Source organism: Hippocampus comes, unplaced genomic scaffold (assembly GCF_001891065.2).
Source record: "Hippocampus comes isolate QL1 unplaced genomic scaffold, H_comes_QL1_v1.1 scaffold610, whole genome shotgun sequence".
Classification (NCBI taxonomy): Eukaryota; Metazoa; Chordata; class Actinopteri; order Syngnathiformes; family Syngnathidae; genus Hippocampus; species Hippocampus comes.
This window is the reverse complement of record NW_017805377.1, coordinates 33929-43552: the sequence shown is the minus strand read 5'-3', so window position 1 is coordinate 43552 and position 9624 is coordinate 33929. Positions and strand designations below refer to the sequence as shown.

Below are 9624 nucleotides of genomic sequence, written 5' to 3'. Positions count from 1 at the left end.
TATATATATATATATATATATATATGCGTGCGTGCGTGCGCGCGCGCACACACACACACACACGCACACAAATAAAGGGCAGTTGGTCTCACTGATCGATTGAGCCACGCGTCGCTCTGACATCTGAGAAGGCCTCAAGACGAATGAGCTGACCGACGAGGGAAGAGAACAGAGAAGAAGAGGAGCAAAAGCAAAACCCAGTCAACCTCTGAGGTTTTGTGTGACTGTTTCTTTCATTCAAAACAAACTTTCCCCCTGAGATCAATTAGATTTGGAATACTTAATTCCACACTGAAAACTGCTGCCACGAAAAAGCCTTTACTAACAGTGCTATAATTAGCATTTGGCTCAGAGTCCTATCAAGCCAACAGCATGAGGCATGAAAGGGTTTTGTCCATTTTTATCAAATATTTCTTTTTTTCATTGAAAAAAAATTGACTGATTGCTGATGATTTTTTAAATTTTCAAATGTACATGCATTAACGTGCATGGCAGGTTAATGGGAAGACTCTAAATTGTCCCTCGGTGTGAGTGTGAGCGCGGATGGTTGTTCGTCGATGTGTGCCCCTGTGATTGGCTGGCAACTACTTCAGGGTGTACCCCACCTACAACCCGAAGAGAGCTAGGATTGGCTCGCGCCCCTCGTGAGGATAAACCGATTAGAAATTGGATAGATGAAATCTGCTAGCCAGACACTTTTGCTCTGTACAGCCCTGAAAAAAAAAAAACAACCAAAAACCGAATTATCACCTCTCTGCTGACATTCCGGCACTACCCGCTTGTCACTGCACGCACACACACACTCGGGATTGTGACGGTGGTGTACTGAAAAGGGCACATCGACCACTAATTGGAACCGTGCCCGTTCTGAGCTTGAGGCTAATTAGCAGTGTATCAGCAGGACGTGAGCCACATACGAATGCGGCAATAAAAGCATACTTTCTTTGCAGTTTTTCACGCTTCAGCCAGTACCTAGCTCACGATGCTGATCACAAAGTGATATACAGTAATCACTCTCCGGAGTAGTCAGAAATGGTTTCAATTTTGCATGCGATTACAAAAACGAGCAATCACTCAAACTCATGATGTCGTTTGTCAGGTACTCTATTCGTTGGAAAAAAAAACAAAAAACATTTTTACATTGTACGCGTAGAGCGCCATGAAGTACAATTCTATTTTTTTCATAGTTTCCCCACTTTAATGTTTAAGATCATCAGACTAATGCAAAGACCCGACAAAGATAACTTCAGTAACAATAAGATTCCATTTTTAAATACTCATTTCAAAACTTTTCAAAGCCTGACCGTGTTTGGAAAAAATACTTTCCCCCTTATTAAATTTAATGGAGTCACACTTTTTCAATTCGTTTTCATTGACCACACCCAAGCCGGATTACCCCCCAGACCTGCTCAATCAAGAAATCCCCTAAATGCATCCTGCCTGTCAAAATGATGTCGGCCCAAAGATCTCAAAAAGCAGCAACAAAAAGCCATGACCCAAAGAAAAACTAATTGACCATCTCTCCGTCTGGAAATGGTTACAAAGTCATTCCCAAATCTTCAGGACTTTCGCAAATCATGATGAGAACCATTTATTTACCAATAGTGCAAGCATGGAACAGTGACAAACCTCCCCAGGAGTGGCCACTTCCCAGAAAGACAAAAACGGTGCCAGCTTTCGGTCTGGTTTTGCACTAATGCAACCTCATTTGTGCCTGTTGAGTTTGTGAAGAGCTTTAATGGACTGTCAAGTATTTCTTCCGTGTCTGTTCAAAACATATACCCCGATGAGTTCCAGGGACCAAAAAAACATGGGTGTGGGCCTTTGTTTGTGTGGGGGGGGGGACGTCTGTAGGTTGTGATTGCATCACGACCCTCGTCGCACTTTGAAATGTGCTGGAACAAGCACTGTTCCAGAAGAGCCGTTTAGTCTATCATTAGATGTTGCTGGGAGGCTCTCCACAGGACTTGCGATTCATTTTTTTGCAGTGTTTAAATTTCAAACTCCTTTCTCTTGTCTTTCGTCGCTTTCCCCTCCCCGCGACAATAACCTAGCATTTCATTTGTAATTATTCATGATGTAATTATTTCATTGCGTTGTGTCTTCTCAGGCATTTGCTGCTCAGTGGCCTGCGTCACTGACCCTAAGGTGGTCGGGTGGGCTTTTGAAAACGGGGCCTCAAAGTGATCCTTGACTGCGGCACCGCCGCATGTAGCGTATCAGTCAACATCGTCAGTGTGATGCGAATGCCGCTCTCCTGCAATATCAATATCACAGTGTTGCGCGACACCGGGATGATTGTTTTTCCCACGCAGACTACAAACTGAGTTACATTTTAATCTCGCCTCGCAATCTAACGGCGCTGACTTAAAGTGCATCGAGATGAAATGAAGTGTTACATTCCCACTTTGGTGACGCAAGCACATCTGACATAGAAGTAACTCAATGCTGCGCAGCGTTGTTTATTGTGAATAAAACAAATGCAATTACTCTGAAGAAGTGGTGGGGGGGGGGGGAGAATTGGTGCACCTGAGGGACTTGGACTTAACCACAACAGCTTTTCATGAACTGTTGAATCACAGATAAGCTGTTCTTTAATTGAGTGGGATGCCGCTCCTGCTTATTTGCTCATACAGTCCTTGATAATCTGCTCACTAAGTGTTTATCTGTGCTTGCTTAATTCACTAGCAATCCTCCGTGGTCATTTAATGGATGTTTTGAAATGGTAAGAAAGTCACCAATGAGTGCTCTCCGCATCTAACTTTGATCATTAGCTTGTGTAAGTCAACACATCGGATGAAAATCATGACAGCGATGGAAGAAGTAGCCGTGATTAAATAAAAGCCAGTCGTACAAAAATACGGTGTTATTTGAATATACGCAAATGAATGCAAATGAAAATAATGAAAAAAAAAAGACATTTAAAAAAGGCTCACTACTGTATACACTTCATGCGATGAAAGAGCATAAGATAATCTAATGTACTGATAAATTGTTCACGGAAATAATACAAAAAAAAAGATTCAAAAGTTACACATCACTAATATTCTATGACTGAGAGAAGTGGCTAAATATGATATATTTAACAGAGGCAAAAGTGCGGGAAATATGCCATCAGCATGGTTTTAAGGATGGCTTTTTGCATCTACATGTAGAAACTTCAATTTAAATCAAGTATAGTGTACATTAGACACATATTTTAATCTTGAAAAAAGTTAAAGTCATGGAAACATGATATTCTATAATCCTGGCTTTAGGACACAGCAAGTCTTCAAAAAGAGTTCATGCTCTCATTCTCACACACACACACACACACACACACACACACACGCACGCACGCACTTCAGAGAGACTTTGGTTGTCAGCAGAGTCATGAGGGCTATGATGATGGATGTGCTGCATCTCTTCCTCCAGACAGTCTTCTCTGTGGAGTGGACACAGAGACATCGAAGGTCGCGGGTCACCACACATTTTAGCCCCTATTTTACCTTGAATGCGTGTGTGTGTGTGTGTGTTTGTGTGTGTGCGTGTGTTTGTGAGCGTTCTCATCCTGGCCTAAGTCCCGCCTCCCTACCTCAGACTGGCGCTGAAGGAGGATACTGCGGTCTCGTCCTCCCTTCCCATCTGCCCCGGCACTGCCACCACATCCCCCCCAAGCTTGCGGCCCTGACAGGCCGGGTTGCCACGGTGATGGATGACCGTGCGCGCGGTTCTGGTGTCACAATCCTACACCTTTTCTGCCTGCCACGTGGGTCCACCGGCCCAGACTTCCTTTCGGGTAAGCCGCACTGCTCTCTCTCATTTTCTCTTCTTTTGCTTGTATGTCCTGTTGCCTGACATCCCTGTTTCTTCTTTTTATTTTTTAGCTCACAAGTGGGACGAAAACTCAGAGAAGAATCGCAAAATTCTCCCCAAATTCGACCAAGCAAACTTTCATTCTTCTTTTTCCTTCCACTTTCATTCTTTTATGTTTTGGCACCCTTGCATTGGTATCAAAAAAATGAGCTGTGTTTCCAAATGGGTAGGTTGATGGTTTAAAGACCTTGAAAAGAGACAAGAAGAAACATCTTGTAAAAACACGGCATCGAGAAGATTTTTGTTAACAAGCCTGTCAAATTTAAGTGATTCAAAAAAAAAAAATGGAAGCTGCCTTCCAGTTTTAGAATATGACTATGACTGTAATCAGCCAATTAGTCCGTTCTTTATTGGAAAGCAACATCTTCCGCTACCAGGGACTCGTTAGCGTCTTCTAATGAGCCTTTAGCTTGCCACCAGAAGCCCCGTCAAGCATTATTAATTAAGAGGCCGTTTTTGTGCAGGCCTCCTAATCTGAACACATTGACATGTATCTGTAAAACGTATGAAGCACCCCGCTGCTAATTCAGCCGCACGTTCAATATGGCTAAGACACGTTTGTTGTTGTTTTCCACGAGATCTATCTGCAATATGTAATAATAAGTCACGCTGCGGCGGCGCGCTGTAAATGTGTTTGGGCTGCTTTTAAAAATCACATCTTCCTAACTGGATTTATCACACTATTAACGTGTCGGTGGGAACAAGGCACATTGAATCGCTTATTTTATATGAGGAAAGCAGAGGGAGCATATTTAGCACTCGATCAGTACGCCGTAGAAATCCATGTTGGCGCATCAGCGAATGAGTGGGGAAAAAAACCCACAATGTGACAGGTCGCTTTAATTGGTGCACAAATTCCCTCAGCGCTTACATGAACAAAGTGATGGTGGTGGGGTGAAAGGCACAAGCTGTCAAATTAAAAAGAAAATAATAATAATGTTAAACACAAATAGGGGACAAGTGATCCCGCATATCAGCCCACAGATCAACACAGATGTAAATATTTGCCTGAGGTGTCACCTCATGGAACAAAGATCATTTAAACTTGCAGTAGAATGCACTGAACGGATAAAATAATTGGAAAACTTACTTTTGAATTGTTCATAAACTAACACGATATATGTGTGAATGTCAATATGGGTCACCATGTGGAGCTTTGAATTTTTCCTTCATGATTTGCTGAAAAACTCACATATACAGTTTTATAATCAGGCCAAATCCATGTCCAATGTATATTGCTTCGCTCTCTTAGAACTTTTAGGCCAAGAAATTAGATTTATAATGTCAGGCCATAGCTTTGTCTAATCAAAAAAAAAGTACTTTGCCACCATCTTGTGGTATCTCTTGGTAATCGCATGGGCATCAAGTCCACTGTAGTTTCGTCCCTGGAGTTCCAACTATCAAGTGTTCAACCAATCAGATCATTGATTATCTGCAGGGGTGTACGTAAGCGGTGTGTAGTTGCGTCAAAAGAACGCGTCTCTGTCGATCGATTAGCCAGTCCCACGTTGATCGCGTTAACTCCTAGTCTGTTTTTGAATCAATTTATGACCCCTCCATGCATTTTATCTCTTGAAAACTTTTCTATTCGACTGACACCTCAGCCATGTTACAAAGCAGTGTAAACAATTTTAATTAGTGAATAACGGGATGGAGCGGTTTAATCTTATAGAGAAACTTCCAGATGTTCCCCGCGGCAGATTGGCGTCAAGTATTCCGACTGTATGGAAATTCCGCCTAACAGCAGTCAAGACCTCGGCTTATCTCCGATGCACAACTGTGTAAGGCACCTGGGACTCTTTCACAACCACCCGTCTCCCTCCTCCCTTCTTGCGCTCTCACAGCACAAGCGTGACTGATTCCGTCTCATCGTTGGCGCAGTGAGAATGCCGTCGACACTTCGGCGACAGCAAGGGAAGACAAACTAGGAGCAACAATGGCAGACGACAAACGGTGGTGGTACAGTGGTTCTGACATTGTTTGCAATGACGGCAGTGAACGTAGGAGTCAAATTCACAACAGGATGTGTTGACTGCTTGGAGTCAGAGGAGACACTGGGACTGGAGGCTAAGCTGCTTTTCATCGTGAAATGACACCCAGTCGGGTGCAGACTTCCACCTGGGAAGCCCTAAGTTGGATCATTACTAACCCGCCTCTTGCACAGCAGTATTCATTAAAGATGCATGCATTATGCCCTGCAAAATTAAGGACACTGATGTCGTCTACTTTCTAATAAATTTCTACAAGAACTAGGGAGAATGAAGAAAATGATAAGCTGTACAAGAATACAGTAACAAATGTTATAAGAGCACAAAAAATGAGCTATTACAGTAAATCAACAGAGAAGTTTAAATATGTAAAGGACCTGGAAGATGATGAATCATATAAGCCAGAACATATGTCATTCAATGGAATATCCGACTTATTTTATAAATAGCGGTGATATTAAAATAAACAAGTTAGATGAAATTGCTGATGAATGTTGTGGATGTTGGCATATCGTTGGCGAGGGGAATTATTGATTACGGTAATAAAAAAGAGAAGTTCAAGAACTTTATTAGGATAACAGGCTATCAGAGTTGGCTTGTTCATGTGTAACCAGAATGTTTCCTTGGCTCACAGAAAAACAATTTAAGGACAGTAAACTGACAAGCGGGCAGTCAGAAAGATGGAGATGAACTTTTGGACAAAAGACATCAAGAAACAATCACAAGCACCACAATGGGAATGTATGAACGACACAAAAGAAAGGCTGACAAGCCAAGTGTGCCAGCCTGATATTATTGGCATTGTGTACTGCGGTACGATGATGACAGCCACTGTTTGAGCCCTACAAGCTCTCGCACCCCCACCTATGTCTGCACAATAGCCATCTGATGACTGAGTGATTGGAGGAGGAATGAAGTGAAATGCAAAAGAATAACAAAAAAAAAAAAAGAAAAACATCTGGTGATGGAGGAGAAAAGGGCGATGAGGAGGCGTGAAGAACACAGCCTTGATGCAGCTGCAATTAAGGCGGCCATTTTGTTCCTTGAATATGGTAATTTGCCCCTTTTGTGTGAGGGCTTGATTGGCCTTTGCAGTGCGCATCACGCCGGCCTGGAAGTTTCCGTCATTGCAGTGAGATAAAAAAAAAAATCTCAATTTTTTGCAGCTATACTTCACATGCATTACTGACATAGTTCAGTTAGCAAGCACCAGAGAGCTTTAAATTATATATCACACATGACCTTTAAATACAAGAGAAGAAATTTAGACCTTTATTAGGGTCAGTCATAGCTAGCTGTGACGTCGCTAAAGATAAATAATAATGTTTAATCACACACATCATGATCATCTCAGTCCCAGGCAGACAAAATCGGACACAAAATCACTCCCATGGGAAGCGTCATTACATTGCATTGACGCACCTGAAATGGTTTTAAAAAAGCGGGGTGAATACAAATGGCCAGTACAGTATAGAGTCCAGACAGTTAAACCAATTGAAAATATTTTACAGGACACAAGCCTACACTACTTTCGTTATTGTATTTAGGCGCTGATATGGACAGCTAGGGGTCCTTTATGGACGATTGTTTCAAAGTGTCAAAATCTTTTTTTAACTATTTTTTCACTATATAGAAAGTGCGTTTTTGAGAGCTCGTTACATCTGTTTCAAACCAATTAGATAATATTGTACTGTACATAAGCATACACTACTTTTGTTATTTTATTTAGGCGCTGTTATGGACAGCTTGGGGTCCTTTATGGACGATTGTTACAAAGTGGGGCTGGAAAACCCTGTTAAAACTTTATAATAGAGAGTGCGTTTTTTAGAGGTGGGTACCTGACACACGACTGTTTTAAAAATACTGTCTTATTGAGGTCTGTTTTCTGTATTTTAACAATAGGTGTTGCAATGACTATGTGCACTGCTGTGCTTTGCCATTTCAGTGCCAACTAAAACCAGTTGATTAACTGCTTTTATATGGATTCCTATTTTTTTCTGTTGAATCTGCAGCAATGCTGAAATACGTTAAATTAAGACACATTGATTCAATGAACCAAATATTCAGCTTCACCAGTCCCCACCACATGTACACATTCACAGCCGGCAAATTGGGCCTGTGAAGTAGACCACTCCATTCTGACGCAGAGACAAGTGCAGATTGCTATTGGCAATGGTGGATGTAAGGTGATCAGTAGCAAGTAGCTAAATTGTCAATGTAAGGAAGTTCAAAATAAAGGGCTCCAATTTCGTGACCAGTGCAAGTCTTGCGTGAGATTCGCTCTAAATCTGAGCAGGGGGAGGCAAGTCTTTGTCTTGGTGTTTTCACAGATGTACGCAGCTTGGCTCCTCGCATTGCTTTTAAAATCAGTGAACAAGGGAGGCGCACAGTTCTTGACATGGCAAGAGAAACTGATTACATATGTCTACAGTCACCATTATATGTAAATTAATAGCTGTCACGACAAACAAATGTGCCAGTTTGACCCTGATGTACTCGATCAAGTAGGAGCGAATATGATTAAAATCAATAACTTCCTTGCCCTGACACAGAATAACAAGTGATCTTGTCAATGGAGCTAAGCATGTAGCTGCGAAAAAGCCACATATGTCCCTTGATAGAGAGCTAAAACAGTGATTTGAGAGCTAAAACAGAGCCGAGGGAGGACAGTTCTATTTGACTTCGTGGAGTGACACTTAATCCACACTGAACCGACAACTCAGCATTTTTCATTTCTTGTTGAGGGCGCACAAAAAGTCAGCAATTATAAAGTAATGAGGAACAAGCTAAGACCTACTCAGCAGGATTGGAGCAGACACATAAATGCCAGGTGATGGAGGAATGATTGTAAAATAATGAGGCAATTCCCAGCGACTACTTATCACCAGGGGTGTGCAAAACGAGTCTAAATCTTGTTTATATACAAGCATGAAAGATTGATTAGTAAGTTTTAGTGTTAGTTTTGTTTTGTTGTTTTGTGTGTGTGGTTAAGAGGAATGTCCCAGATAGTCGATTCCCAGATTTATGAGCATGTCATTTCTGAAAGCTTCACTTGATGGTAACAATTTGTACGACATCTGCTAGTTCTCAGGCGGCCTTTTAGCACTTAGCCTGCTTAATGGTTTGCATTATGAACATAAATGTGAGCTACTTTGCCTCAATCAGATGTCTTAAAACTTGCTTGGGTTACCTGGAGCGCTTGTGTGCACAGGCTAATAACACGTAATTGGTGCTTATGTGTAATGTTCGGGTCAAGTGTGTTATAGTCGTTCGACTGCCGACTCTCAGAGCTCTGAGGTAGACATTCTTCCCGCTGGGCCACCGTGCAAACGACGAGGCCACGTGGTTCTCATAGCCTTGAGTATAATGGAATGAGTCACGTCCAAAAACCTTTATTAAATAGGCGGACAAGTAACATTGTAAGATTTTAACCATGGTGCTAAGCAAACCACTGTTAATGGTAATATGGAAAAACACATCGATCCATTTTCTATACCGCTTATTCGGTTCAGGATCCTGGCTGAGCTGGAGTCTATCCCAAGTGACTTGGGGACGAAAGGAGGACCACACCCTAGAATGGTCAGCGGTCAAGACATAAGGAGACTTACCGAAACAGACTCACACCATCAATGAGTGCCTACAGACCCCATGATGCCTGTCAGGCATGTTTGGTAAGTGGACCACGGCACTATCAGTGTAAAACACCAAAGTTTGTAAAGTTCTCCTTTTTAAAGCTATATAACAAAGCCAGTTTGGGGGGGGGGGGGGGTTCAACAACCAC

The 9624-nt window shown here is 42.1% G+C and overlaps 2 long non-coding RNA genes across 4 annotated transcripts in view; both read left to right on the top strand.

The window, feature by feature from the left end:
* The window catches only part of LOC109517140 (uncharacterized), a 10916-nt gene extending 3934 nt beyond the window's left edge, over window positions 1-6982 (top strand). Inside the window, exons 3-5 of one of the 3 annotated variants that reach the window (XR_002168491.1) lie at window positions 3580-3778; window positions 3867-4021; window positions 5700-6982. This is a non-coding gene — a long non-coding RNA (uncharacterized LOC109517140). Of the gene's footprint in view, window positions 1-2110; window positions 2238-3579; window positions 3779-3866 lie in introns of all 3 variants that reach the window. The other 2 variants (XR_002168492.1, XR_002168490.1) reach the window with 2 other exon arrangements.
* A 99-nt stretch (window positions 6983-7081) lies between these two features.
* Window positions 7082-9624, top strand: part of LOC109517142 (uncharacterized) — a 3748-nt gene continuing 1205 nt past the window's right edge. Inside the window, exons 1-2 of the long non-coding RNA XR_002168494.1 lie at window positions 7082-7673; window positions 9356-9514. This is a non-coding gene — a long non-coding RNA (uncharacterized LOC109517142). The remainder of the gene's footprint in view (window positions 7674-9355; window positions 9515-9624) is intronic.